This window comes from Ambystoma mexicanum (genome assembly GCF_040938575.1).
Source record: "Ambystoma mexicanum isolate Mex_15411 chromosome 12 unlocalized genomic scaffold, UKY_AmexF1_1 Mex_chr12_unloc.1, whole genome shotgun sequence".
NCBI lineage: Eukaryota > Metazoa > Chordata > Amphibia > Caudata > Ambystomatidae > Ambystoma > Ambystoma mexicanum.
Window position 1 is genome coordinate 13,703,718 of NW_027182322.1, and position 27,504 is coordinate 13,731,221.

At 36.2% G+C, this 27,504-nt stretch overlaps 22 non-coding genes across 22 annotated transcripts; all 22 read left to right on the top strand.

Moving 5' to 3' along the window:
• Positions 1-150: 150 nt before the first annotated feature.
• On the top strand, positions 151-240 carry TRNAR-UCU (transfer RNA arginine (anticodon UCU)). The gene is given in 2 exon segments: positions 151-187; positions 205-240. It is a non-coding gene; the product is annotated as a tRNA-Arg (tRNA).
• A 676-nt stretch (positions 241-916) lies between these two features.
• TRNAR-UCU (transfer RNA arginine (anticodon UCU)) lies at positions 917-1,006 on the top strand. Its single transcript is given in 2 exon segments — positions 917-953; positions 971-1,006. It is a non-coding gene; the product is annotated as a tRNA-Arg (tRNA).
• A 1,441-nt stretch (positions 1,007-2,447) lies between these two features.
• Positions 2,448-2,535, top strand: TRNAR-UCU (transfer RNA arginine (anticodon UCU)). Its single transcript is given in 2 exon segments — positions 2,448-2,484; positions 2,500-2,535. It is a non-coding gene; the product is annotated as a tRNA-Arg (tRNA).
• Positions 2,536-3,210: 675 nt separating this feature from the next.
• Positions 3,211-3,300, top strand: TRNAR-UCU (transfer RNA arginine (anticodon UCU)). Its single transcript is given in 2 exon segments — positions 3,211-3,247; positions 3,265-3,300. It is a non-coding gene; the product is annotated as a tRNA-Arg (tRNA).
• A 676-nt stretch (positions 3,301-3,976) lies between these two features.
• Positions 3,977-4,066, top strand: TRNAR-UCU (transfer RNA arginine (anticodon UCU)). The gene is given in 2 exon segments: positions 3,977-4,013; positions 4,031-4,066. It is a non-coding gene; the product is annotated as a tRNA-Arg (tRNA).
• Positions 4,067-5,508: 1,442 nt separating this feature from the next.
• TRNAR-UCU (transfer RNA arginine (anticodon UCU)) lies at positions 5,509-5,596 on the top strand. Its single transcript is given in 2 exon segments — positions 5,509-5,545; positions 5,561-5,596. It is a non-coding gene; the product is annotated as a tRNA-Arg (tRNA).
• Positions 5,597-6,271: 675 nt separating this feature from the next.
• TRNAR-UCU (transfer RNA arginine (anticodon UCU)) lies at positions 6,272-6,361 on the top strand. Its single transcript is given in 2 exon segments — positions 6,272-6,308; positions 6,326-6,361. It is a non-coding gene; the product is annotated as a tRNA-Arg (tRNA).
• A 676-nt stretch (positions 6,362-7,037) lies between these two features.
• Positions 7,038-7,127, top strand: TRNAR-UCU (transfer RNA arginine (anticodon UCU)). Its single transcript is given in 2 exon segments — positions 7,038-7,074; positions 7,092-7,127. It is a non-coding gene; the product is annotated as a tRNA-Arg (tRNA).
• A 2,207-nt stretch (positions 7,128-9,334) lies between these two features.
• On the top strand, positions 9,335-9,422 carry TRNAR-UCU (transfer RNA arginine (anticodon UCU)). The gene is given in 2 exon segments: positions 9,335-9,371; positions 9,387-9,422. It is a non-coding gene; the product is annotated as a tRNA-Arg (tRNA).
• A 1,437-nt stretch (positions 9,423-10,859) lies between these two features.
• On the top strand, positions 10,860-10,949 carry TRNAR-UCU (transfer RNA arginine (anticodon UCU)). Its single transcript is given in 2 exon segments — positions 10,860-10,896; positions 10,914-10,949. It is a non-coding gene; the product is annotated as a tRNA-Arg (tRNA).
• A 676-nt stretch (positions 10,950-11,625) lies between these two features.
• Positions 11,626-11,715, top strand: TRNAR-UCU (transfer RNA arginine (anticodon UCU)). The gene is given in 2 exon segments: positions 11,626-11,662; positions 11,680-11,715. It is a non-coding gene; the product is annotated as a tRNA-Arg (tRNA).
• Positions 11,716-13,156: 1,441 nt separating this feature from the next.
• Positions 13,157-13,244, top strand: TRNAR-UCU (transfer RNA arginine (anticodon UCU)). The gene is given in 2 exon segments: positions 13,157-13,193; positions 13,209-13,244. It is a non-coding gene; the product is annotated as a tRNA-Arg (tRNA).
• Positions 13,245-13,919: 675 nt separating this feature from the next.
• Positions 13,920-14,009, top strand: TRNAR-UCU (transfer RNA arginine (anticodon UCU)). Its single transcript is given in 2 exon segments — positions 13,920-13,956; positions 13,974-14,009. It is a non-coding gene; the product is annotated as a tRNA-Arg (tRNA).
• Positions 14,010-14,685: 676 nt separating this feature from the next.
• On the top strand, positions 14,686-14,775 carry TRNAR-UCU (transfer RNA arginine (anticodon UCU)). The gene is given in 2 exon segments: positions 14,686-14,722; positions 14,740-14,775. It is a non-coding gene; the product is annotated as a tRNA-Arg (tRNA).
• Positions 14,776-16,982: 2,207 nt separating this feature from the next.
• On the top strand, positions 16,983-17,070 carry TRNAR-UCU (transfer RNA arginine (anticodon UCU)). Its single transcript is given in 2 exon segments — positions 16,983-17,019; positions 17,035-17,070. It is a non-coding gene; the product is annotated as a tRNA-Arg (tRNA).
• Positions 17,071-19,273: 2,203 nt separating this feature from the next.
• TRNAR-UCU (transfer RNA arginine (anticodon UCU)) lies at positions 19,274-19,363 on the top strand. Its single transcript is given in 2 exon segments — positions 19,274-19,310; positions 19,328-19,363. It is a non-coding gene; the product is annotated as a tRNA-Arg (tRNA).
• A 1,441-nt stretch (positions 19,364-20,804) lies between these two features.
• On the top strand, positions 20,805-20,892 carry TRNAR-UCU (transfer RNA arginine (anticodon UCU)). Its single transcript is given in 2 exon segments — positions 20,805-20,841; positions 20,857-20,892. It is a non-coding gene; the product is annotated as a tRNA-Arg (tRNA).
• A 676-nt stretch (positions 20,893-21,568) lies between these two features.
• On the top strand, positions 21,569-21,658 carry TRNAR-UCU (transfer RNA arginine (anticodon UCU)). The gene is given in 2 exon segments: positions 21,569-21,605; positions 21,623-21,658. It is a non-coding gene; the product is annotated as a tRNA-Arg (tRNA).
• A 1,441-nt stretch (positions 21,659-23,099) lies between these two features.
• Positions 23,100-23,189, top strand: TRNAR-UCU (transfer RNA arginine (anticodon UCU)). Its single transcript is given in 2 exon segments — positions 23,100-23,136; positions 23,154-23,189. It is a non-coding gene; the product is annotated as a tRNA-Arg (tRNA).
• Positions 23,190-23,865: 676 nt separating this feature from the next.
• TRNAR-UCU (transfer RNA arginine (anticodon UCU)) lies at positions 23,866-23,955 on the top strand. The gene is given in 2 exon segments: positions 23,866-23,902; positions 23,920-23,955. It is a non-coding gene; the product is annotated as a tRNA-Arg (tRNA).
• Positions 23,956-26,160: 2,205 nt separating this feature from the next.
• TRNAR-UCU (transfer RNA arginine (anticodon UCU)) lies at positions 26,161-26,250 on the top strand. Its single transcript is given in 2 exon segments — positions 26,161-26,197; positions 26,215-26,250. It is a non-coding gene; the product is annotated as a tRNA-Arg (tRNA).
• A 677-nt stretch (positions 26,251-26,927) lies between these two features.
• TRNAR-UCU (transfer RNA arginine (anticodon UCU)) lies at positions 26,928-27,015 on the top strand. Its single transcript is given in 2 exon segments — positions 26,928-26,964; positions 26,980-27,015. It is a non-coding gene; the product is annotated as a tRNA-Arg (tRNA).
• Positions 27,016-27,504: the final 489 nt, after the last annotated feature.

A 27,504-nucleotide genomic window follows, 5' to 3' on the forward strand; every position in this document is an offset into this window, starting at 1 on the left:
CAGAAGTGTGATTCTTCTACAGACATTTTATGTTTCAGAAAACAATTATTCTTTCTTGTATCCCAGAAGGCTTGATAATATGATGTGAAGTAAACATTGGATTGACAAAACTTCGATCATCCCTTACTGTACGCAAGTGGATTTTTATCTGGCTCTGTGGCGCAATGGATAGCGCGTTGGACTTCTAAGTAAACGTGCAAAGTCATTCAAAGGTTGTGGGTTTGAATCCCACCAGAGTCGCATTTTTGACTTTCTTATTCAAACAAGGAACATTATGCATGTGAGGAATGTCTATTTTTGGCCGATGCTTTAATCTTAGTATTTGACCCAAGTTGAACCTATGTATCTAATACAGCATGCAACTGAATCAAAAGCAGTCTGCCTTCCATTGCAACAGGAACATATTGCTCATAAGCAATACAACATCACTGCCAGAAACTTTGCACTTTCCTAATGTATCCTTCCTTCAGAAACATTGTCTTTATAATAGCTGTAAATGAGATAGACCAAAAACACGACACCCTACACTCAGACATTTGTTTCTAGCGACATATAAAGTAAAATCTTCTTTCAAAGCTATTTATGGTATATTCTCTTTGTGTTTTTGTATTGTTAACCAATTGTATGTCTGCACTTTTTATCCAGTTCTTTTTTATTAAGGTATGGAATTGTTGTCCAAACCAATTCACTTGGCAAGAAAATACTGTAATACCCTATTCTCTGAATTTCTCCCCAAGCGAACAAAGGTGTAGTTCAAGGTTTCACCCAGAAGTGTGATTCTTCTACAGACATTTTATGTTTCAGAAAACAATTATTCTTTCTTGTATCCCAGAAGGCTTGATAATATGATGTGAAGTAAACATTGGATTGACAAAACTTCGATCATCCCTTACTGTACGCAAGTGGATTTTTATCTGGCTCTGTGGCGCAATGGATAGCGCGTTGGACTTCTAAGTAAACGTGCAAAGTCATTCAAAGGTTGTGGGTTTGAATCCCACCAGAGTCGCATTTTTGACTTTCTTATTCAAACAAGGAACATTATGCATGTGAGGAATGTCTATTTTTGGCCGATGCTTTAATCTTAGTATTTTACCCAAGTTGAACCTCTGTATCTAATACAGCATGCAACTGAATCAAAAGCAGTCTGCCTTCCATTGCAACAGGAACATATTGCTCATAAGCAATACAACATCACTGCCAGAAACTTTGCACTTTCCTAATGTATCCTTCCTTCAGAAACATTGTCTTTATAATAGCTGTAAATGAGATAGACCAAAAACACGACACCCTACACTCAGACATTTGTTTCTAGCGACATATAAAGTAAAATCTTCTTTCAAAGCTATTTATGGTATATTCTCTTTGTGTTTTTGTATTGTTAACCAATTGTATGGCTGCACTTTTTATCCAGTTCTTTTCTATTAAGGTATGGAATTGTTGTCCAAACGTATTCAGTTTGCAAGAAAATACAGTAATACCCTATTCTCCTAATTTATCCCTAAAGGAACAAAGGTGTAGTTCAAGGTTTCACCCAGAAGTGTGATTCTTCTACAGACATTTTATGTTTCAGAAAACAATTATTCTTTCTTGTATCGCAGAAGGCTTGATAATATGATGTGAAGTAAACACTGGATTGACAAAACTTCGATCATCCCTTACTGTACTCAAGTGGATTTTCATCTGGCTCTGTGGCGCAGTGGATAGCGCGTTGGACTTCTAATTGACTTGGCAAAGTCATTCAAAGGTTGTGGGTTCGATCCCACCAGAGTTGCATTTTTTACTTTCTTATTCAAACAAGGAACATTATGCATGTGAGGAATGTTTATTTTTGGCCGATGCTTTAATCTTAGTATTTGACCCAAGTTGAACCTATGTATCTAATACAGCATGCAACTGAATCGAAAGCAGTCTGACTTCCATTGCAACAGGAACATATTGCTCATAAGCAATACAACATCACTGCCAGAAACCTGGCACTTTTCTAATGTATCCTTCCTTCAGAAACATTGTCTTTATAATAGCTGTAAATGAGATAGACCAAAAACACGACACCCTACACTCAGACATTTGTTTCTAGCGACATATAAAGTAAAATCTTCTTTCAAAGCTATTAATGGTATATTCTCTTTGTGTTTTTGTATTGTTAACCAATTGTATGTCTGCACTTTTTATCCAGTTCTTTTTATTAAGGTATGGAATTGTTGTCCAAACGTGTTCAGTTTGCAAGAAAATACAGTAATAACCTATTCTCCGAATTTCTCCCCAAGCGAACAAAGGTGCAGTTCAAGGTTTCACCCCGAACTGCGATTCTTGCTACAGACATTTTATGTTTCAGAAAACAATCATTCTTTCATGTATCCCAGAAGGCTTGATAATATGATGTGAAGTAAACACTGGATTGACAAAACTTCGATCATCCCTTAATGTACGAAAGTCGGTTTTCGTATGGCTCTGTGGCGCAATGGATAGCGCGTTGGACTTCTAAGTGAATTGGCAGTCATTCAAAGGTTGTGGGTTCGAATCCCACCAGAGTCGCTTTTTTACTTTCTTATTCAAACAAGGAACATTATGCATGTGAGGAATGTTTATTTTTGGCCGATGCTTTAATCTTAGTATTTGACCCAAGTTGAACCTATGTATCTAATACAGCATGCAACTGAATCAAAAGCAGTCTGCCTTCCATTGCAACAGGAACATATTGCTCATAAGTAATACACCATTACTGCCACAAACTTGGCACTTTTCTAATGTATCCTTCCTTCAGAAACATTGTCTTTATAATAGCTGTAAATGAGATAGACCAAAAACACGACACCCTACACTCAGACATTTGTTTCTAGCGACATATAAAGTAAAATCTTCTTTCAAAGCTATTTATGGTATATTCTCTTTGTGTTTTTGTATTGTTAACCAATTGTATGTCTGCACTTTTTATCCAGTTCTTTTTTATTAAGGTATGGAATTGTTGTCCAAACCAATTCACTTGGCAAGAATATACTGTATTACCCTATTCTCTGAATTTCTCCCCAAGCGAACAAAGGTGTAGTTCAAGGTTTCACCCAGAAGTGTGATTCTTCTACAGACATTTTATGTTTCAGAAAACAATTATTCTTTCTTGTATCCCAGAAGGCTTGATAATATGATGTGAAGTAAACATTGGATTGACAAAACTTCGATCATCCCTTACTGTACGCAAGTGGATTTTTATCTGGCTCTGTGGCGCAATGGATAGCGCGTTGGACTTCTAAATGAACGTGCAAAGTCATTCAAAGGTTGTGGGTTTGAATCCCACCAGAGTCGCATTTTTGACTTTCTTATTCAAACAAGGAACATTATGCATGTGAGGAATGTCTATTTTTGGCCGATGCTTTAATCTTAGTATTTGACCCAAGTTGAACCTATGTATCTAATACAGCATGCAACTGAATCAAAAGCAGTCTGCCTTCCATTGCAACAGGAACATATTGCTCATAAGCAATACAACATTACTGCCAGAAACTTTGCACTTTCCTAATGTATCCTTCCTTCAGAAACATTGTCTTTATAATAGCTGTAAATGAGATAGACCAAAAACACGACACCCTACACTCAGACATTTGTTTCTAGCGACATATAAAGTAAAATCTTCTTTCAAAGCTATTTATGGTATATTCTCTTTGTGTTTTTGTATTGTTAACCAATTGTATGGCTGCACTTTTTATCCAGTTCTTTTCTATTAAGGTATGGAATTGTTGTCCAAACGTATTCAGTTTGCAAGAAAATACAGTAATACCCTATTCTCCGAATTTATCCCTAAAGGAACAAAGGTGTAGTTCAAGGTTTCACCCAGAAGTGTGATTCTTCTACAGACATTTTATGTTTCAGAAAACAATTATTCTTTCTTGTATCCCAGAAGGCTTGATAATATGATGTGAAGTAAACAATGGATTGACAAAACTTCGATCATCCCTTAATTTACGCAAATTGATTTTCATCTGGCTCTGTGGCGCAATGGATAGCGCATTGGACTTCTAAGTGAACTGGCAAAGTCATTGAAAGGTTGTGGGTTCGAATCCCACCAGAGTCGCATTTTTTACTTTCTTATTCAAACAAGGAACATTATGCATGTGAGGAATGTTTATTTTTGGCCGATGCTTTAATCTTAGTATTTGACCCAAGTTGAACCTATGTATCTAATACAGCATGCAACTGAATCGAAAGCAGTCTGCCTTCCTTTGCAACAGGAACATATTGCTCATAAGCAATACAACATTACTGCCACAAACTTGGCACTTTTCTAATGTATCCTTCCTTCAGAAACATTGTCTTTATAATAGCTGTAAATGAGATAGACCAAAAACACGACACCCTACACTCAGACATTTGTTTCTAGCGACATATAAAGTAAAATCTTCTTTCAAAGCTATTTATGGTATATTCTCTTTGTGTTTTTGTATTGTTAACCAATTGTATGTCTGCACTTTTTATCCAGTTCTTTTTTATTAAGGTATGGAATTGTTGTCCAAACGTATTCAGTTTGCAAGAAAATACAGTAATGCCCTATTCTCCGAATTTATCCCTAAAGGAACAAAGGTGTAGTTCAAGGTTTCACCCAGAAGTGTGATTCTTCTACAGACATTTTATGTTTCAGAAAACAATTATTCTTTCTTGTATCGCAGAAGGCTTGATAATATGATGTGAAGTAAACACTGGATTGACAAAACTTCGATCATCCCTTACTGTACTCAAGTGGATTTTCATCTGGCTCTGTGGCGCAGTGGATAGCGCGTTGGACTTCTAATTGACTTGGCAAAGTCATTCAAAGGTTGTGGGTTCGATCCCACCAGAGTTGCATTTTTTACTTTCTTATTCAAACAAGGAACATTATGCATGTGAGGAATGTTTATTTTTGGCCGATGCTTTAATCTTAGTATTTGACCCAAGTTGAACCTATGTATCTAATACAGCATGCAACTGAATCGAAAGCAGTCTGACTTCCATTGCAACAGGAACATATTGCTCATAAGCAATACAACATCACTGCCAGAAACCTGGCACTTTTCTAATGTATCCTTCCTTCAGAAACATTGTCTTTATAATAGCTGTAAATGAGATAGACCAAAAACACGACACCCTACACTCAGACATTTGTTTCTAGCGACATATAAAGTAAAATCTTCTTTCAAAGCTATTAATGGTATATTCTCTTTGTGTTTTTGTATTGTTAACCAATTGTATGTCTGCACTTTTTATCCAGTTCTTTTTTATTAAGGTATGGAATTGTTGTCCAAACGTATTCAGTTTGCAAGAAAATACAGTAATAACCTATTCTCCGAATTTCTCCCCAAGCGAACAAAGGTGCAGTTCAAGGTTTCACCCCGAACTGCGATTCTTGCTACAGACATTTTATGTTTCAGAAAACAATCATTCTTTCATGTATCCCAGAAGGCTTGATAATATGTTGTGAAGTAAACACTGGATTGACAAAACTTCGATCATCCCTTAATGTACGAAAGTCGGTTTTCATATGGCTCTGTGGCGCAATGGATAGCGCGTTGGACTTCTAAGTGAATTGGCAGTCATTCAAAGGTTGTGGGTTCGAATCCCACCAGAGTCGCTTTTTTACTTTCTTATTCAAACAAGGAACATTATGCATGTGAGGAATGTTTATTTTTGGCCGATGCTTTAATCTTAGTATTTGACCCAAGTTGAACCTATGTATCTAATACAGCATGCAACTGAATCAAAAGCAGTCTGCCTTCCATTGCAACAGGAACATATTGCTCATAAGTAATACAACATTACTGCCACAAACTTGGCACTTTTCTAATGTATCCTTCCTTCAGAAACATTGTCTTTATAATAGCTGTAAATGAGATAGACCAAAAACACGACACCCTACACTCAGACATTTGTTTCTAGCGACATATAAAGTAAAATCTTCTTTCAAAGCTATTTATGGTATATTCTCTTTGTGTTTTTGTATTGTTAACCAATTGTATGTCTGCACTTTTTATCCAGTTCTTTTTTATTAAGGTATGGAATTGTTGTCCAAACCAATTCACTTGGCAAGAATATACTGTATTACCCTATTCTCTGAATTTCTCCCCAAGCGAACAAAGGTGTAGTTCAAGGTTTCACCCAGAAGTTTGATTCTTCTACAGACATTTTATGTTTCAGAAAACAATTATTCTTTCTTGTATCCCAGAAGGCTTGATAATATGATGTGAAGTAAACATTGGATTGACAAAACTTCGATCATCCCTTACTGTACGCAAGTGGATTTTTATCTGGCTCTGTGGCGCAATGGATAGCGCGTTGGACTTCTAAGTGAACGTGCAAAGTCATTCAAAGGTTGTGGGTTTGAATCCCACCAGAGTCGCATTTTTGACTTTCTTATTCAAACAAGGAACATTATGCATGTGAGGAATGTCTATTTTTGGCCGATGCTTTAATCTTAGTATTTGACCCAAGTTGAACCTATGTATCTAATACAGCATGCAACTGAATCAAAAGCAGTCTGCCTTCCATTGCAACAGGAACATATTGCTCATAAGCAATACAACATTACTGCCACAAACTTTGCACTTTCCTAATGTATCCTTCCTTCAGAAACATTGTCTTTATAATAGCTGTAAATGAGATAGACCAAAAACACGACACCCTACACTCAGACATTTGTTTCTAGCGACATATAAAGTAAAATCTTCTTTCAAAGCTATTTATGGTATATTCTCTTTGTGTTTTTGTATTGTTAACCAATTGTATGGCTGCACTTTTTATCCAGTTCTTTTCTATTAAGGTATGGAATTGTTGTCCAAACGTATTCAGTTTGCAAGAAAATACAGTAATACCCTATTCTCCGAATTTATCCCTAAAGGAACAAAGTTGTAGTTCAAGGTTTCACCCAGAAGTGTGATTCTTCTACAGACATTTTATGTTTCAGAAAACAATTATTATTTCTTGTATCCCAGAAGGCTTGATAATATGATGTGAAGTAAACACTGGATTGACAAAACTTCGATCATCCCTTAATTTACGCAAGTTGGTTTTCATCTGGCTCTGTGGCGCAATGGATAGCGCGTTGGACTTCTAAGTGAATTGGCAAAGTCATTCAAAGGTTGTGGGTTCGAATCCCACCAGAGTCGCATTTTTTACTTTCTTATTCAAACAAGGAACATTATGCATGTGAGGAATGTTTATTTTTGGCCGATGCTTTAATCTTAGTATTTGACCCAAGTTGGACCTATGTATCTGATACAGCATGCAACTGAATCAAAAGCAGTCTGCCTTCCATTGCAACAGGAACATATTGCTCATAAGCAATACAACATCACTGCCAGAAACATTGCACTTTCCTAATGTATCCTTCCTTCAGAAACATTGTCTTTATAATAGTGTAAATGAGATAGACCAAAAACACGACACCCTACACTCAGACATTTGTTTCTAGCGACATATAAAGTAAAATCTTCTTTCAAAGCTATTTATGGTATATTCTCTTTGTGTTTTTGTATTGTTAACCAATTGTATGGCTGCACTTTTTATCCAGTTCTTTTCTATTAAGGTATGGAATTGTTGTCCAAACGTATTCAGTTTGCAAGAAAATACAGTAATACCCTATTCTCCGAATTTATCCCTAAAGGAACAAAGGTGTAGTTCAAGGTTTCACCCAGAAGTGTGATTCTTCTACAGACATTTTATGTTTCAGAAAACAATTATTCTTTCTTGTATCCCAGAAGGCTTGATAATATGATGTGAAGTAAACACTGGATTGACAAAACTTCGATCATTCCTTAATTTACGCAAGTTGATTTTCATCTGGCTCTGTGGCGCAATGTATAGCGCGTTGGACTTCTAAGTGAATTGGCAAAGTCATTCAAAGGTTGTGGGTTCGAATCCCACCAGAGTCGCATTTTTTACTTTCTTATTCAAACAAGGAACATTATGCATGTGAGGAATGTTTATTTTTGGCCGATGCTTTAATCTCAGTATTTGACCCAAGTTGAATCTATGTATCGAATACAGCATGCAACTGAATCAAAAGCAGTCTGCCTTCCATTGCAACAGGAACATATTGCTCATAAGCAATACAACATCACTGCCAGAAACTTGGCACTTTTCTAATGTATCCTTCCTTCAGAAACATTGTCTTTATAATAGCTGTAAATGAGATAGACCAAAAACACGACACCCTACACTCAGACATTTGTTTCTAGCGACATATAAAGTAAAATCTTCTTTCAAAGCTATTTATGGTATATTCTATTTGTGTTTTTGTATTGTTAACCAATTGTATGGCTGCACTTTTGATCCAGTTCTTTTTTATTAAGGTATGGAATTGTTGTCCAAACGTATTCAGTTTGCAAGAAAATACAGTAATGCCCTATTCTCCGAATTTTTCCCTAAAGGAACAAAGGTGTAGTTCAAGGTTTCACCCAGAAGTGTGATTCTTCTACAGACATTTTATGTTTCAGAAAACAATTATTCTTTCTTGTATCGCAGAAGGCTTGATAATATGATGTGAAGTAAACACTGGATTGACAAAACTTCGATCATCCCTTACTGTACTCAAGTGGATTTTCATCTGGCTCTGTGGCGCAGTGGATAGCGCGTTTGACTTCTAAGTGACTTGGCAAAGTCATTCAAAGGTTGTGGGTTCGATCCCACCAGAGTTGCATTTTTTACTTTCTTATTCAAACAAGGAACATTATGCATGTGAGGAATGTTTATTTTTGGCCGATGCTTTAATCTTAGTATTTGACCCAAGATGAACCTATGTATCTAATACAGCATGCAACTGAATCGAAAGCAGTCTGACTTCCATTGCAACAGGAACATATTGCTCATAAGCAATACAACATCACTGCCAGAAACTTGGCACTTTTCTAATGTATCCTTCCTTCAGAAACATTGTCTTTATAATAGCTGTAAATGAGATAGACCAAAAACACGACACCCTACACTCAGACATTTGTTTCTAGCGACATATAAAGTAAAATCTTCTTTCAAAGCTATTAATGGTATATTCTCTTTGTGTTTTTGTATTGTTAACCAATTGTATGTCTGCACTTTTTATCCAGTTCTTTTTTATTAAGGTATGGAATTGTTGTCCAAACGTATTCAGTTTGCAAGAAAATACAGTAATAACCTATTCTCCGAATTTCTCCCCAAGCGAACAAAGGTGCAGTTCAAGGTTTCACCCCGAACTGCGATTCTTGCTACAGACATTTTATGTTTCAGAAAACAATCATTCTTTCATGTATCCCAGAAGGCTTGATAATATGATGTGAAGTAAACACTGGATTGACAAAACTTCGATCATCCCTTAATGTACGAAAGTCGATTTTCATATGGCTCTGTGGCGCAATGGATAGCGCGTTGGACTTCTAAGTGAATTGGCAGTCATTCAAAGGTTGTGGGTTCGAATCCCACCAGAGTCGCTTTTTTACTTTCTTATTCAAACAAGGAACATTATGCATGTGAGGAATGTTTATTTTTGGCCGATGCTTTAATCTTAGTATTTGACCCAAGTTGAACCTATGTATCTAATACAGCATGCAACTGAATCGAAAGCAGTCTGCCTTCCTTTGCAACAGGAACTTATTGCTCATAAGCAATACAACATTACTGCCACAAACTTGGCACTTTTCTAATGTATCCTTCCTTCAGAAACATTGTCTTTATAATAGCTGTAAATGAGATAGACCAAAAACACGACACCCTACACTCAGACATTTGTTTCTAGCGACATATAAAGTAAAATCTTCTTTCAAAGCTATTTATGGTATATTCTCTTTGTGTTTTTGTATTGTTAACCAATTGTATGTCTGCACTTTTTATCCAGTTCTTTTTTATTAAGGTATGGAATTGTTGTCCAAACATATTCACTTGGCAAGAAAATACTGTAATACCCTATTCTCTGAATTTCTCCCCAAGCGAACAAAGGTGCAGTTCAAGGTTTCACACAGAAGTGTGATTCTAGCTACAGACATTTTATGTTTCAGAAAACAATCATTCTTTCATGTATCCCAGAAGGCTTGATAATGTGATGTGAAGTAAACACTGGATTGACAAAACTTCGATCATCCCTTACTGTACGCAAGTGGATTTTCATCTGGCTTTGTGGCGCAATGGATGTTGGACTTCTAAGTGAATTGACAAAGTCATTCAAAGGTTGTGGGTTCGAATCCCACCAGAGTCGCATTTTTTACTTTCTTATTCAAACAAGGAACATTATGCATGTGAGGAATGTTTATTTTTGGCCGATGCTTTAATCTTAGTATTTGACCCAAGTTGAACCTATGTATCTAATACAGCATGCAACTGAATCAAAAGCAGTCTGCCTTCCATTGCAACAGGAACATATTGCTCATAAGTAATACAACATTACTGCCACAAACTTGGCACTTTTCTAATGTATCCTTCCTTCAGAAACATTGTCTTTATAATAGCTGTAAATGGGATAGACCAAAAACACGACACCCTACACTCAGACATTTGTTTCTAGCGACATATAAAGTAAAATCTTCTTTCAAAGCTATTTATGGTATATTCTCTTTGTGTTTTTGTATTGTTAACCAATTGTATGTCTGCACTTTTTATCCAGTTCTTTTTTATTAAGGTATGGAATTGTTGTCCAAACCAATTCACTTGGCAAGAAAATACTGTAATACCCTATTCTCTGAATTTCTCCCCAAGCGAACAAAGGTGTAGTTCAAGGTTTCACCCAGAAGTGTGATTCTTCTACAGACATTTTATGTTTCAGAAAACAATTATTCTTTCTTGTATCCCAGAAGGCTTGATAATATGATGTGAAGTAAACATTGGATTGACAAAACTTCGATCATCCCTTACTGTACGCAAGTGGATTTTTATCTGGCTCTGTGGCGCAATGGATAGCGCGTTGGACTTCTAAGTAAACGTGCAAAGTCATTCAAAGGTTGTGGGTTTGAATCCCACCAGAGTCGCATTTTTGACTTTCTTATTCAAACAAGGAACATTATGCATGTGAGGAATGTCTATTTTTGGCCGATGCTTTAATCTTAGTATTTGACCCAAGTTGAACCTATGTATCTAATACAGCATGCAACTGAATCAAAAGCAGTCTGCCTTCCATTGCAACAGGAACATATTGCTCATAAGCAATACAACATCACTGCCAGAAACATTGCACTTTCCTAATGTATCCTTCCTTCAGAAACATTGTCTTTATAATAGCTGTAAATGAGATAGACCAAAAACACGACACCCTACACTCAGACATTTGTTTCTAGCGACATATAAAGTAAAATCTTCTTTCAAAGCTATTTATGGTATATTCTCTTTGTGTTTTTGTATTGTTAACCAATTGTATGTCTGCACTTTTTATCCAGTTCTTTTTTATTAAGGTATGGAATTGTTGTCCAAACCAATTCACTTGGCAAGAAAATACTGTAATACCCTATTCTCTGAATTTCTCCCCAAGCGAACAAAGGTGTAGTTCAAGGTTTCACCCAGAAGTGTGATTCTTCTACAGACATTTTATGTTTCAGAAAACAATTATTCTTTCTTGTATCCCAGAAGGCTTGATAATATGATGTGAAGTAAACATTGGATTGACAAAACTTCGATCATCCCTTACTGTACGCAAGTGGATTTTTATCTGGCTCTGTGGCGCAATGGATAGCGCGTTGGACTTCTAAGTAAACGTGCAAAGTCATTCAAAGGTTGTGGGTTTGAATCCCACCAGAGTCGCATTTTTGACTTTCTTATTCAAACAAGGAACATTATGCATGTGAGGAATGTCTATTTTTGGCCGATGCTTTAATCTTAGTATTTTACCCAAGTTGAACCTCTGTATCTAATACAGCATGCAACTGAATCAAAAGCAGTCTGCCTTCCATTGCAACAGGAACATATTGCTCATAAGCAATACAACATCACTGCCAGAAACTTTGCACTTTCCTAATGTATCCTTCCTTCAGAAACATTGTCTTTATAATAGCTGTAAATGAGATAGACCAAAAACACGACACCCTACACTCAGACATTTGTTTCTAGCGACATATAAAGTAAAATCTTCTTTCAAAGCTATTTATGGTATATTCTCTTTGTGTTTTTGTATTGTTAACCAATTGTATGGCTGCACTTTTTATCCAGTTCTTTTCTATTAAGGTATGGAATTGTTGTCCAAACGTATTCAGTTTGCAAGAAAATACAGTAATACCCTATTCTCCTAATTTATCCCTAAAGGAACAAAGGTGTAGTTCAAGGTTTCACCCAGAAGTGTGATTCTTCTACAGACATTTTATGTTTCAGAAAACAATTATTCTTTCTTGTATCGCAGAAGGCTTGATAATATGATGTGAAGTAAACACTGGATTGACAAAACTTCGATCATCCCTTACTGTACTCAAGTGGATTTTCATCTGGCTCTGTGGCGCAGTGGATAGCGCGTTGGACTTCTAATTGACTTGGCAAAGTCATTCAAAGGTTGTGGGTTCGATCCCACCAGAGTTGCATTTTTTACTTTCTTATTCAAACAAGGAACATTATGCATGTGAGGAATGTTTATTTTTGGCCGATGCTTTAATCTTAGTATTTGACCCAAGTTGAACCTATGTATCTAATACAGCATGCAACTGAATCGAAAGCAGTCTGACTTCCATTGCAACAGGAACATATTGCTCATAAGCAATACAACATCACTGCCAGAAACCTGGCACTTTTCTAATGTATCCTTCCTTCAGAAACATTGTCTTTATAATAGCTGTAAATGAGATAGACCAAAAACACGACACCCTACACTCAGACATTTGTTTCTAGCGACATATAAAGTAAAATCTTCTTTCAAAGCTATTAATGGTATATTCTCTTTGTGTTTTTGTATTGTTAACCAATTGTATGTCTGCACTTTTTATCCAGTTCTTTTTATTAAGGTATGGAATTGTTGTCCAAACGTGTTCAGTTTGCAAGAAAATACAGTAATAACCTATTCTCCGAATTTCTCCCCAAGCGAACAAAGGTGCAGTTCAAGGTTTCACCCCGAACTGCGATTCTTGCTACAGACATTTTATGTTTCAGAAAACAATCATTCTTTCATGTATCCCAGAAGGCTTGATAATATGATGTGAAGTAAACACTGGATTGACAAAACTTCGATCATCCCTTAATGTACGAAAGTCGGTTTTCGTATGGCTCTGTGGCGCAATGGATAGCGCGTTGGACTTCTAAGTGAATTGGCAGTCATTCAAAGGTTGTGGGTTCGAATCCCACCAGAGTCGCTTTTTTACTTTCTTATTCAAACAAGGAACATTATGCATGTGAGGAATGTTTATTTTTGGCCGATGCTTTAATCTTAGTATTTGACCCAAGTTGAACCTATGTATCTAATACAGCATGCAACTGAATCAAAAGCAGTCTGCCTTCCATTGCAACAGGAACATATTGCTCATAAGTAATACACCATTACTGCCACAAACTTGGCACTTTTCTAATGTATCCTTCCTTCAGAAACATTGTCTTTATAATAGCTGTAAATGAGATAGACCAAAAACACGACACCCTACACTCAGACATTTGTTTCTAGCGACATATAAAGTAAAATCTTCTTTCAAAGCTATTTATGGTATATTCTCTTTGTGTTTTTGTATTGTTAACCAATTGTATGTCTGCACTTTTTATCCAGTTCTTTTTTATTAAGGTATGGAATTGTTGTCCAAACCAATTCACTTGGCAAGAATATACTGTATTACCCTATTCTCTGAATTTCTCCCCAAGCGAACAAAGGTGTAGTTCAAGGTTTCACCCAGAAGTGTGATTCTTCTACAGACATTTTATGTTTCAGAAAACAATTATTCTTTCTTGTATCCCAGAAGGCTTGATAATATGATGTGAAGTAAACATTGGATTGACAAAACTTCGATCATCCCTTACTGTACGCAAGTGGATTTTTATCTGGCTCTGTGGCGCAATGGATAGCGCGTTGGACTTCTAAATGAACGTGCAAAGTCATTCAAAGGTTGTGGGTTTGAATCCCACCAGAGTCGCATTTTTGACTTTCTTATTCAAACAAGGAACATTATGCATGTGAGGAATGTCTATTTTTGGCCGATGCTTTAATCTTAGTATTTGACCCAAGTTGAACCTATGTATCTAATACAGCATGCAACTGAATCAAAAGCAGTCTGCCTTCCATTGCAACAGGAACATATTGCTCATAAGCAATACAACATTACTGCCACAAACTTTGCACTTTCCTAATGTATCCTTCCTTCAGAAACATTGTCTTTATAATAGCTGTAAATGAGATAGACCAAAAACACGACACCCTACACTCAGACATTTGTTTCTAGCGACATATAAAGTAAAATCTTCTTTCAAAGCTATTTATGGTATATTCTCTTTGTGTTTTTGTATTGTTAACCAATTGTATGGCTGCACTTTTTATCCAGTTCTTTTCTATTAAGGTATGGAATTGTTGTCCAAACGTATTCAGTTTGCAAGAAAATACAGTAATACCCTATTCTCCGAATTTATCCCTAAAGGAACAAAGTTGTAGTTCAAGGTTTCACCCAGAAGTGTGATTCTTCTACAGACATTTTATGTTTCAGAAAACAATTATTATTTCTTGTATCCCAGAAGGCTTGATAATATGATGTGAAGTAAACACTGGATTGACAAAACTTCGATCATCCCTTAATTTACGCAAGTTGGTTTTCATCTGGCTCTGTGGCGCAATGGATAGCGCGTTGGACTTCTAAGTGAATTGGCAAAGTCATTCAAAGGTTGTGGGTTCGAATCCCACCAGAGTCGCATTTTTTACTTTCTTATTCAAACAAGGAACATTATGCATGTGAGGAATGTTTATTTTTGGCCGATGCTTTAATCTTAGTATTTGACCCAAGTTGGACCTATGTATCTGATACAGCATGCAACTGAATCAAAAGCAGTCTGCCTTCCATTGCAACAGGAACATATTGCTCATAAGCAATACAACATCACTGCCAGAAACATTGCACTTTCCTAATGTATCCTTCCTTCAGAAACATTGTCTTTATAATAGTGTAAATGAGATAGACCAAAAACACGACACCCTACACTCAGACATTTGTTTCTAGCGACATATAAAGTAAAATCTTCTTTCAAAGCTATTTATGGTATATTCTCTTTGTGTTTTTGTATTGTTAACCAATTGTATGGCTGCACTTTTTATCCAGTTCTTTTCTATTAAGGTATGGAATTGTTGTCCAAACGTATTCAGTTTGCAAGAAAATACAGTAATACCCTATTCTCCGAATTTATCCCTAAAGGAACAAAGGTGTAGTTCAAGGTTTCACCCAGAAGTGTGATTCTTCTACAGACATTTTATGTTTCAGAAAACAATTATTCTTTCTTGTATCCCAGAAGGCTTGATAATATGATGTGAAGTAAACACTGGATTGACAAAACTTCGATCATTCCTTAATTTACGCAAGTTGATTTTCATCTGGCTCTGTGGCGCAATGTATAGCGCGTTGGACTTCTAAGTGAATTGGCAAAGTCATTCAAAGGTTGTGGGTTCGAATCCCACCAGAGTCGCATTTTTTACTTTCTTATTCAAACAAGGAACATTATGCATGTGAGGAATGTTTATTTTTGGCCGATGCTTTAATCTCAGTATTTGACCCAAGTTGAATCTATGTATCGAATACAGCATGCAACTGAATCAAAAGCAGTCTGCCTTCCATTGCAACAGGAACATATTGCTCATAAGCAATACAACATCACTGCCAGAAACTTGGCACTTTTCTAATGTATCCTTCCTTCAGAAACATTGTCTTTATAATAGCTGTAAATGAGATAGACCAAAAACACGACACCCTACACTCAGACATTTGTTTCTAGCGACATATAAAGTAAAATCTTCTTTCAAAGCTATTTATGGTATATTCTATTTGTGTTTTTGTATTGTTAACCAATTGTATGGCTGCACTTTTGATCCAGTTCTTTTTTATTAAGGTATGGAATTGTTGTCCAAACGTATTCAGTTTGCAAGAAAATACAGTAATGCCCTATTCTCCGAATTTATCCCTAAAGGAACAAAGGTGTAGTTCAAGGTTTCACCCAGAAGTGTGATTCTTCTACAGACATTTTATGTTTCAGAAAACAATTATTCTTTCTTGTATCGCAGAAGGCTTGATAATATGATGTGAAGTAAACACTGGATTGACAAAACTTCGATCATCCCTTACTGTACTCAAGTGGATTTTCATCTGGCTCTGTGGCGCAGTGGATAGCGCGTTTGACTTCTAAGTGACTTGGCAAAGTCATTCAAAGGTTGTGGGTTCGATCCCACCAGAGTTGCATTTTTTACTTTCTTATTCAAACAAGGAACATTATGCATGTGAGGAATGTTTATTTTTGGCCGATGCTTTAATCTTAGTATTTGACCCAAGATGAACCTATGTATCTAATACAGCATGCAACTGAATCGAAAGCAGTCTGACTTCCATTGCAACAGGAACATATTGCTCATAAGCAATACAACATCACTGCCAGAAACTTGGCACTTTTCTAATGTATCCTTCCTTCAGAAACATTGTCTTTATAATAGCTGTAAATGAGATAGACCAAAAACACGACACCCTACACTCAGACATTTGTTTCTAGCGACATATAAAGTAAAATCTTCTTTCAAAGCTATTAATGGTATATTCTCTTTGTGTTTTTGTATTGTTAACCAATTGTATGTCTGCACTTTTTATCCAGTTCTTTTTTATTAAGGTATGGAATTGTTGTCCAAACGTATTCAGTTTGCAAGAAAATACAGTAATAACCTATTCTCCGAATTTCTCCCCAAGCGAACAAAGGTGCAGTTCAAGGTTTCACCCCGAACTGCGATTCTTGCTACAGACATTTTATGTTTCAGAAAACAATCATTCTTTCATGTATCCCAGAAGGCTTGATAATATGATGTGAAGTAAACACTGGATTGACAAAACTTCGATCATCCCTTAATGTACGAAAGTCGATTTTCATATGGCTCTGTGGCGCAATGGATAGCGCGTTGGACTTCTAAGTGAATTGGCAGTCATTCAAAGGTTGTGGGTTCGAATCCCACCAGAGTCGCTTTTTTACTTTCTTATTCAAACAAGGAACATTATGCATGTGAGGAATGTTTATTTTTGGCCGATGCTTTAATCTTAGTATTTGACCCAAGTTGAACCTATGTATCTAATACAGCATGCAACTGAATCGAAAGCAGTCTGCCTTCCTTTGCAACAGGAACTTATTGCTCATAAGCAATACAACATTACTGCCACAAACTTGGCACTTTTCTAATGTATCCTTCCTTCAGAAACATTGTCTTTATAATAGCTGTAAATGAGATAGACCAAAAACACGACACCCTACACTCAGACATTTGTTTCTAGCGACATATAAAGTAAAATCTTCTTTCAAAGCTATTTATGGTATATTCTCTTTGTGTTTTTGTATTGTTAACCAATTGTATGTCTGCACTTTTTATCCAGTTCTTTTTTATTAAGGTATGGAATTGTTGTCCAAACATATTCACTTGGCAAGAAAATACTGTAATACCCTATTCTCTGAATTTCTCCCCAAGCGAACAAAGGTGCAGTTCAAGGTTTCACACAGAAGTGTGATTCTAGCTACAGACATTTTATGTTTCAGAAAACAATCATTCTTTCATGTATCCCAGAAGGCTTGATAATGTGATGTGAAGTAAACACTGGATTGACAAAACTTCGATCATCCCTTACTGTACGCAAGTGGATTTTCATCTGGCTTTGTGGCGCAATGGATGTTGGACTTCTAAGTGAATTGACAAAGTCATTCAAAGGTTGTGGGTTCGAATCCCACCAGAGTCGCATTTTTTACTTTCTTATTCAAACAAGGAACATTATGCATGTGAGGAATGTTTATTTTTGGCCGATGCTTTAATCTTAGTATTTGACCCAAGTTGAACCTATGTATCTAATACAGCATGCAACTGAATCAAAAGCAGTCTGCCTTCCATTGCAACAGGAACATATTGCTCATAAGTAATACAACATTACTGCCACAAACTTGGCACTTTTCTAATGTATCCTTCCTTCAGAAACATTGTCTTTATAATAGCTGTAAATGGGATAGACCAAAAACACGACACCCTACACTCAGACATTTGTTTCTAGCGACATATAAAGTAAAATCTTCTTTCAAAGCTATTTATGGTATATTCTCTTTGTGTTTTTGTATTGTTAACCAATTGTATGTCTGCACTTTTTATCCAGTTCTTTTTTATTAAGGTATGGAATTGTTGTCCAAACCAATTCACTTGGCAAGAAAATACTGTAATACCCTATTCTCTGAATTTCTCCCCAAGCGAACAAAGGTGTAGTTCAAGGTTTCACCCAGAAGTGTGATTCTTCTACAGACATTTTATGTTTCAGAAAACAATTATTCTTTCATGTATCCCAGAAGGCTTGATAATATGATGTGAAGTAAACATTGGATTGACAAAACTTCGATCATCCCTTACTGTACGCAAGTGGATTTTTATCTGGCTCTGTGGCGCAATGGATAGTGCGTTGGACTTCTAAGTAAACGTGCAAAGTCATTCAAAGGTTGTGGGTTTGAATCCCACCAGAGTCGCATTTTTGACTTTCTTATTCAAACAAGGAACATTATGCATGTGAGGAATGTCTATTTTTGGCCGATGCTTTAATCTTAGTATTTGACCCAAGTTGAACCTATGTATCTAATACAGCATGCAACTGAATCAAAAGCAGTCTGCCTTCCATTGCAACAGGAACATATTGCTCATAAGCAATACAACATCACTGCCAGAAACTTTGCACTTTCCTAATGTATCCTTCCTTCAGAAACATTGTCTTTATAATAGCTGTAAATGAGATAGACCAAAAACACGACACCCTACACTCAGACATTTGTTTCTAGCGACATATAAAGTAAAATCTTCTTTCAAAGCTATTTATGGTATATTCTCTTTGTGTTTTTGTATTGTTAACCAATTGTATGTCTGCACTTTTTATCCAGTTCTTTTTTATTAAGGTATGGAATTGTTGTCCAAACCAATTCACTTGGCAAGAAAATACTGTAATACCCTATTCTCTGAATTTCTCCCCAAGCGAACAAAGGTGTAGTTCAAGGTTTCACCCAGAAGTGTGATTCTTCTACAGACATTTTATGTTTCAGAAAACAATTATTCTTTCTTGTATCCCAGAAGGCTTGATAATATGATGTGAAGTAAACATTGGATTGACAAAACTTCGATCATCCCTTACTGTACGCAAGTGGATTTTTATCTGGCTCTGTGGCGCAATGGATAGCGCGTTGGACTTCTAAGTAAACGTGCAAAGTCATTCAAAGGTTGTGGGTTTGAATCCCACCAGAGTCGCATTTTTGACTTTCTTATTCAAACAAGGAACATTATGCATGTGAGGAATGTCTATTTTTGGCCGATGCTTTAATCTTAGTATTTTACCCAAGTTGAACCTCTGTATCTAATACAGCATGCAACTGAATCAAAAGCAGTCTGCCTTCCATTGCAACAGGAACATATTGCTCATAAGCAATACAACATCACTGCCAGAAACTTTGCACTTTCCTAATGTATCCTTCCTTCAGAAACATTGTCTTTATAATAGCTGTAAATGAGATAGACCAAAAACACGACACCCTACACTCAGACATTTGTTTCTAGCGACATATAAAGTAAAATCTTCTTTCAAAGCTATTTATGGTATATTCTCTTTGTGTTTTTGTATTGTTAACCAATTGTATGGCTGCACTTTTTATCCAGTTCTTTTCTATTAAGGTATGGAATTGTTGTCCAAACGTATTCAGTTTGCAAGAAAATACAGTAATACCCTATTCTCCTAATTTATCCCTAAAGGAACAAAGGTGTAGTTCAAGGTTTCACCCAGAAGTGTGATTCTTCTACAGACATTTTATGTTTCAGAAAACAATTATTCTTTCTTGTATCGCAGAAGGCTTGATAATATGATGTGAAGTAAACACTGGATTGACAAAACTTCGATCATCCCTTACTGTACTCAAGTGGATTTTCATCTGGCTCTGTGGCGCAGTGGATAGCGCGTTGGACTTCTAATTGACTTGGCAAAGTCATTCAAAGGTTGTGGGTTTGATCCCACCAGAGTTGCATTTTTTACTTTCTTATTCAAACAAGGAACATTATGCATGTGAGGAATGTTTATTTTTGGCCGATGCTTTAATCTTAGTATTTGACCCAAGTTGAACCTATGTATCTAATACAGCATGCAACTGAATCGAAAGCAGTCTGACTTCCATTGCAACAGGAACATATTGCTCATAAGCAATACAACATCACTGCCAGAAACCTGGCACTTTTCTAATGTATCCTTCCTTCAGAAACATTGTCTTTATAATAGCTGTAAATGAGATAGACCAAAAACACGACACCCTACACTCAGACATTTGTTTCTAGCGACATATAAAGTAAAATCTTCTTTCAAAGCTATTAATGGTATATTCTCTTTGTGTTTTTGTATTGTTAACCAATTGTATGTCTGCACTTTTTATCCAGTTCTTTTTATTAAGGTATGGAATTGTTGTCCAAACGTATTCAGTTTGCAAGAAAATACAGTAATAATCTATTCTCCGAATTTCTCCCCAAGCGAACAAAGGTGCAGTTCAAGGTTTCACCCCGAACTGCGATTCTTGCTACAGACATTTTATGTTTCAGAAAACAATCATTCTTTCATGTATCCCAGAAGGCTTGATAATATGATGTGAAGTAAACACTGGATTGACAAAACTTCGATCATCCCTTAATGTACGAAAGTCGGTTTTCATATGGCTCTGTGGCGCAATGGATAGCACGTTGGACTTCTAAGTGAATTTGCAGTCATTCAAAGGTTGTGGGTTCGAATCCCACCAGAGTCGCTTTTTTTACTTTCTTATTCAAACAAGGAACATTATGCATGTGAGGAATGTTTATTTTTGGCCGATGCTTTAATCTTAGTATTTGACCCAAGTTGAACCTATGTATCTAATACAGCATGCAACTGAATGAAAAGCAGTCTGCCTTCCATTGCAACAGGAACATATTGCTCATAAGTAATACACCATTACTGCCACAAACTTGGCACTTTTCTAATGTATCCTTCCTTCAGAAACATTGTCTTTATAATAGCTGTAAATGAGATAGACCAAAAACACGACACCCTACACTCAGACATTTGTTTCTAGCGACATATAAAGTAAAATCTTCTTTCAAAGCTATTTATGGTATATTCTCTTTGTGTTTTTGTATTGTTAACCAATTGTATGTCTGCACTTTTTATCCAGTTCTTTTTTATTAAGGTATGGAATTGTTGTCCAAACCAATTCACTTGGCAAGAATATACTGTATTACCCTATTCTCTGAATTTCTCCCCAAGCGAACAAAGGTGTAGTTCAAGGTTTCACCCAGAAGTGTGATTCTTCTACAGACATTTTATGTTTCAGAAAACAATTATTCTTTCTTGTATCCCAGAAGGCTTGATAATATGATGTGAGGTAAACATTGGATTGACAAAACTTCGATCATCCCTTACTGTACGCAAGTGGATTTTTATCTGGCTCTGTGGCGCAATGGATAGCGCGTTGGACTTCTAAATGAACGTGCAAAGTCATTCAAAGGTTGTGGGTTTGAATCCCACCAGAGTCGCATTTTTGACTTTCTTATTCAAACAAGGAACATTATGCATGTGAGGAATGTTTATTTTTGGCCGATGCTTTAATCTTAGTATTTGACCCAAGTTGAACCTATGTATCTAATACAGCATGCAACTGAATCGAAAGCAGTCTGACTTCCATTGCAACAGGAACATATTGCTCATAAGCAATACAACATCACTGCCAGAAACTTGGCACTTTTCTAATGTATCCTTCCTTCAGAAACATTGTCTTTATAATAGCTGTAAATGAGATAGACCAAAAACACGACACCCTACACTCAGACATTTGTTTCTAGCGACATATAAAGTAAAATCTTCTTTCAAAGCTATTTATGGTATATTCTCTTTGTGTTTTTGTATTGTTAACCAATTGTATGTCTGCACTTTTTATCCAGTTCTTTTTTATTAAGGTATGGAATTGTTGTCCAAACGTATTCAGTTTGCAAGAAAATACAGTAATAACCTATTCTCCGAATTTCTCCCCAAGCGAACAAAGGTGCAGTTCAAGGTTTCACCCCGAACTGCGATTCTTGCTACAGACATTTTATGTTTCAGAAAACAATCATTCTTTCATGTATCCCAGAAGGCTTGATAATATGATGTGAAGTAAACACTGGATTGACAAAACTTCGATCATCCCTTAATGTACGAAAGTCGGTTTTCATATGGCTCTGTGGCGCAATGGATAGCACGTTGGACTTCTAAGTGAATTTGCAGTCATTCAAAGGTTGTGGGTTCGAATCCCACAAGAGTCGCTTTTTTTACTTTCTTATTCAAACAAGGAACATTATGCATGTGAGGAATGTTTATTTTTGGCCGATGCTTTAATCTTAGTATTTGACCCAAGTTGAACCTATGTATCTAATACAGCATGCAACTGAATGAAAAGCAGTCTGCCTTCCATTGCAACAGGAACATATTGCTCATAAGTAATACACCATTACTGCCACAAACTTGGCACTTTTCTAATGTATCCTTCCTTCAGAAACATTGTCTTTATAATAGCTGTAAATGAGATAGACCAAAAACACGACACCCTACACTCAGACATTTGTTTCTAGCGACATATAAAGTAAAATCTTCTTTCAAAGCTATTTATGGTATATTCTCTTTGTGTTTTTGTATTGTTAACCAATTGTATGTCTGCACTTTTTATCCAGTTCTTTTTTATTAAGGTATGGAATTGTTGTCCAAACCAATTCACTTGGCAAGAATATACTGTATTACCCTATTCTCTGAATTTCTCCCCAAGCGAACAAAGGTGTAGTTCAAGGTTTCACCCAGAAGTGTGATTCTTCTACAGACATTTTATGTTTCAGAAAACAATTATTCTTTCTTGTATCCCAGAAGGCTTGATAATATGATGTGAAGTAAACATTGGATTGACAAAACTTCGATCATCCCTTACTGTACGCAAGTGGATTTTTATCTGGCTCTGTGGCGCAATGGATAGCGCGTTGGACTTCTAAGTAAACGTGCAAAGTCATTCAAAGGTTGTGGGTTTGAATCCCACCAGAGTCGCATTTTTGACTTTCTTATTCAAACAAGGAACATTATGCATGTGAGGAATGTCTATTTTTGGCCGATGCTTTAATCTTAGTATTTGACCCAAGTTGAACCTATGTATCTAATACAGCATGCAACTGAATCAAAAGCAGTCTGCCTTCCATTGCAACAGGAACATATTGCTCATAAGCAATACAACATCACTGCCAGAAACTTTGCACTTTCCTAATGTATCCTTCCTTCAGAAACATTGTCTTTATAATAGCTGTAAATGAGATAGACCAAAAACACGACACCCTACACTCAGACATTTGTTTCTAGCGACATATAAAGTAAAATCTTCTTTCAAAGCTATTTATGGTATATTCTCTTTGTGTTTTTGTATTGTTAACCAATTGTATGTCTGCACTTTTTATCCAGTTCTTTTTTATTAAGGTATGGAATTGTTGTCCAAACCAATTCACTTGGCAAGAAAATACTGTAATACCCTATTCTCTGAATTTCTCCCCAAGCGAACAAAGGTGGAGTTCAAGGTTTCACCCAGAAGTGTGATTCTTCTACAGACATTTTATGTTTCAGAAAACAATTATTCTTTCTTGTATCCCAGAAGGCTTGATAATATGATGTGAAGTAAACATTGGATTGACAAAACTTCGATCATCCCTTACTGTACGCAAGTGGATTTTTATCTGGCTCTGTGGCGCAATGGATAGCGCGTTGGACTTCTAAGTAAACGTGCAAAGTCATTCAAAGGTTGTGGGTTTGAATCCCACCAGAGTCGCATTTTTGACTTTCTTATTCAAACAAGGAACATTATGCATGTGAGGAATGTCTATTTTTGGCCGATGCTTTAATCTTAGTATTTTACCCAAGTTGAACCTCTGTATCTAATACAGCATGCAACTGAATCAAAAGCAGTCTGCCTTCCATTGCAACAGGAACATATTGCTCATAAGCAATACAACATCACTGCCAGAAACTTTGCACTTTCCTAATGTATCCTTCCTTCAGAAACATTGTCTTTATAATAGCTGTAAATGAGATAGACCAAAAACACGACACCCTACACTCAGACATTTGTTTCTAGCGACATATAAAGTAAAATCTTCTTTCAAAGCTATTTATGGTATATTCTCTTTGTGTTTTTGTATTGTTAACCAATTGTATGGCTGCACTTTTTATCCAGTTCTTTTCTATTAAGGTATGGAATTGTTGTCCAAACGTATTCAGTTTGCAAGAAAATACAGTAATACCCTATTCTCCTAATTTATCCCTAAAGGAACAAAGGTGTAGTTCAAGGTTTCACCCAGAAGTGTGATTCTTCTACAGACATTTTATGTTTCAGAAAACAATTATTCTTTCTTGTATCGCAGAAGGCTTGATAATATGATGTGAAGTAAACACTGGATTGACAAAACTTCGATCATCCCTTACTGTACTCAAGTGGATTTTCATCTGGCTCTGTGGCGCAGTGGATAGCGCGTTGGACTTCTAATTGACTTGGCAAAGTCATTCAAAGGTTGTGGGTTCGATCCCACCAGAGTTGCATTTTTTACTTTCTTATTCAAACAAGGAACATTATGCATGTGAGGAATGTTTATTTTTGGCCGATGCTTTAATCTTAGTATTTGACCCAAGTTGAACCTATGTATCTAATACAGCATGCAACTGAATCGAAAGCAGTCTGACTTCCATTGCAACAGGAACATATTGCTCATAAGCAATACAACATCACTGCCAGAAACCTGGCACTTTTCTAATGTATCCTTCCTTCAGAAACATTGTCTTTATAATAGCTGTAAATGAGATAGACCAAAAACACGACACCCTACACTCAGACATTTGTTTCTAGCGACATATAAAGTAAAATCTTCTTTCAAAGCTATTAATGGTATATTCTCTTTGTGTTTTTGTATTGTTAACCAATTGTATGTCTGCACTTTTTATCCAGTTCTTTTTATTAAGGTATGGAATTGTTGTCCAAACGTATTCAGTTTGCAAGAAAATACAGTAATAACCTATTCTCCGAATTTCTCCCCAAGCGAACAAAGGTGCAGTTCAAGGTTTCACCCCGAACTGCGATTCTTGCTACAGACATTTTATGTTTCAGAAAACAATCATTCTTTCATGTATCCCAGAAGGCTTGATAATATGATGTGAAGTAAACACTGGATTGACAAAACTTCGATCATCCCTTAATGTACGAAAGTCTGTTTTCATATGGCTCTGTGGCACAATGGATAGCACGTTGGACTTCTAAGTGAATTTGCAGTCATTCAAAGGTTGTGGGTTCGAATCCCACCAGAGTCGCTTTTTTTACTTTCTTATTCAAACAAGGAACATTATGCATGTGAGGAATGTTTATTTTTGGCCGATGCTTTAATCTTAGTATTTGACCCAAGTTGAACCTATGTATCTAATACAGCATGCAACTGAATGAAAAGCAGTCTGCCTTCCATTGCAACAGGAACATATTGCTCATAAGTAATACACCATTACTGCCACAAACTTGGCACTTTTCTAATGTATCCTTCCTTCAGAAACATTGTCTTTATAATAGCTGTAAATGAGATAGACCAAAAACACGACACCCTACACTCAGACATTTGTTTCTAGCGACATATAAAGTAAAATCTTCTTTCAAAGCTATTTATGGTATATTCTCTTTGTGTTTTTGTATTGTTAACCAATTGTATGTCTGCACTTTTTATCCAGTTCTTTTTTATTAAGGTATGGAATTGTTGTCCAAACCAATTCACTTGGCAAGAATATACTGTATTACCCTATTCTCTGAATTTCTCCCCAAGCGAACAAAGGTGTAGTTCAAGGTTTCACCCAGAAGTGTGATTCTTCTACAGACATTTTATGTTTCAGAAAACAATTATTCTTTCTTGTATCCCAGAAGGCTTGATAATATGATGTGAAGTAAACATTGGATTGACAAAACTTCGATCATCCCTTACTGTACGCAAGTGGATTTTTATCTGGCTCTGTGGCGCAATGGATAGCGCGTTGGACTTCTAAATGAACGTGCAAAGTCATTCAAAGGTTGTGGGTTTGAATCCCACCAGAGTCGCATTTTTGACTTTCTTATTCAAACAAGGAACATTATGCATGTGAGGAATGTTTATTTTTGGCCGATGCTTTAATCTTAGTATTTGACCCAAGTTGAACCTATGTATCTAATACAGCATGCAACTGAATCGAAAGCAGTCTGACTTCCATTGCAACAGGAACATATTGCTCATAAGCAATACAACATCACTGCCAGAAACTTGGCACTTTTCTAATGTATCCTTCCTTCAGAAACATTGTCTTTATAATAGCTGTAAATGAGATAGACCAAAAACACGACACCCTACACTCAGACATTTGTTTCTAGCGACATATAAAGTAAAATCTTCTTTCAAAGCTATTAATGGTATATTCTCTTTGTGTTTTTGTATTGTTAACCAATTGTATGTCTGCACTTTTTATCCAGTTCTTTTTTATTAAGGTATGGAATTGTTGTCCAAACGTATTCAGTTTGCAAGAAAATACAGTAATAACCTATTCTCCGAATTTCTCCCCAAGCGAACAAAGGTGCAGTTCAAGGTTTCACCCCGAACTGCGATTCTTGCTACAGACATTTTATGTTTCAGAAAACAATCATTCTTTCATGTATCCCAGAAGGCTTGATAATATGATGTGAAGTAAACACTGGATTGACAAAACTTCGATCATCCCTTAATGTACGAAAGTCGGTTTTCATATGGCTCTGTGGCGCAATGGATAGCACGTTGGACTTCTAAGTGAATTTGCAGTCATTCAAAGGTTGTGGGTTCGAATCCCACCAGAGTCGCTTTTTTTACTTTCTTATTCAAACAAGGAACATTATGCATGTGAGGAATGTTTATTTTTGGCCGATGCTTTAATCTTAGTATTTGACCCAAGTTGAACCTATGTATCTAATACAGCATGCAACTGAATGAAAAGCAGTCTGCCTTCCATTGCAACAGGAACATATTGCTCATAAGTAATACACCATTACTGCCACAAACTTGGCACTTTTCTAATGTATCCTTCCTTCAGAAACATTGTCTTTATAATAGCTGTAAATGAGATAGACCAAAAACACGACACCCTACACTCAGACATTTGTTTCTAGCGACATATAAAGTAAAATCTTCTTTCAAAGCTATTTATGGTATATTCTCTTTGTGTTTTTGTATTGTTAACCAATTGTATGTCTGCACTTTTTATCCAGTTCTTTTTTATTAAGGTATGGAATTGTTGTCCAAACCAATTCACTTGGCAAGAATATACTGTATTACCCTATTCTCTGAATTTC